This window comes from Balaenoptera physalus (genome assembly GCF_965194825.1).
Source record: "Balaenoptera physalus genome assembly, chromosome: 1".
NCBI classification, from domain to species: Eukaryota; Metazoa; Chordata; class Mammalia; order Artiodactyla; family Balaenopteridae; genus Balaenoptera; species Balaenoptera physalus.
The window spans coordinates 161,431,108-161,432,587 of NC_138882.1; positions in this window are offsets into that span (position 1 = coordinate 161,431,108).

The following is a 1,480-nucleotide window of genomic DNA, read 5'->3' on the forward strand; positions in this document are numbered from 1 at the left end:
AGCTCAGCCTCGCCCCTCCCAGTACTCCTGAGAAAGGGCGGGGTGTGGGGTGGACAGATCTGATAGGAAAGCCCCCCAGCCCCTGGCTTCCTAGCTTGGGGTAGGTCACCTCTCTCAGCCTCGGCTCCTTATCCGTGAAGGGACGCCCATCGTGAGGGGGCTGCCTTGAGGATTAGACGGTTAAACGCGTAGAAATGGAGCTCCCTGCGGCCCCGGAGTCTCCACTCTGGGCTCCGGCTGTGTCCTCTGCTCGTCCCCATCGCACAGTCTCTCACCGTCCGTGGTAGAGGAATCCGAATTCGGGACTGGCTTCTGTACCACGGATCCAGGGCCCGCTAGCTTTGGGGGACGCGCAGGCCGCCCCAGGAAGCAGGTCTGCGTGTGCACAGATCCACGTGGCTCGGGCCTCCCCAGCACGGAGGGCCGGGGCGAGGGGGGTGGTGGGGAGGGAAGGGGAGCAGAGTCGGGAACCGCAGGCCCGCCCAGCAGAGCCCACCGCCCCCTCGAGGGCAGGCCCCTCCCCCAGCTGGCCGCCGCGGCCGCGGGCCATACCAGGGCCCACGCGCGGGCGGGCGCACAGGGCAGCATTGTCTGCAGCGCCGGGCACCCTCTCGTTTGCATAGCCACGTGAAGAATGCGAGGGAGGGAGCGGGCGGGGCTGTCCCTGCGGAGGGGGTCTGGGTCGGGGGTGCAAGGAGGCCAGGGTCTGCGGCGGGACCCTGCCTTCCCCCAGTGCAGTCCGGCAAAGGGCGCGTGGGCTACTGGGGTTGGAGGGGGCGCCGGGGGGCTGGCGGGAGTGGGGTTGTGACATTCCCCTGTACCCACGCCTGGCGAGCCGAACTGAACGTGAGGGGATTGCTAATGAGGTCGAGGAGAGTTAAACATTCCCCTGCTCCAGGGGGCTGAGCTGGGACGGGAGAGAGGAGGGGAGGTGGGGCGCTAGGAGGGGGCAGCCTGAACCCCGGGAATGTGCAGAGGCCACTGCTCCCCACCAGGCTGTTCTGGAGCGGGGGGCTCAGGGGCCTGTGCCTCAGGCCCCAGCAGGAGCTGCTAAGCCAGCCAGCAAGGGGATTAAAGGGGCTGAACAGTCTGCCTTCCTTCAGGCTGATCCCTGAAGGTTGGTGCTGTCTCCCACCTCCCTGCCAGGCTCCTTGCTGGCTGGTGGCCAGCCCTGTCCCAGCCTTCATGGGGTCCCTCTTCTGCCCCCCTCAGATCTCAAACAGATCCCATGCTGAGTCTGGCCTCCACTGTTTTTGATACACATGGGCCCCAGGTACCAAGGGCCCCCCCACTCCCCAACACCCCTCCCCAACCCAGTCTCTCCATAGCTGACCTCAGAACCCGCTCCAAAAAGTTCTCCCCAGTGTCTAACCCTAGTCTTACCTCCTACAAATTGGAATTCCATTTTCTTTCTGTCCTGTGGTCAGAGGACAGAAAACCCCAAGGGTCACATCAGCAGTGCAAGGGCAAAGTCCATCAT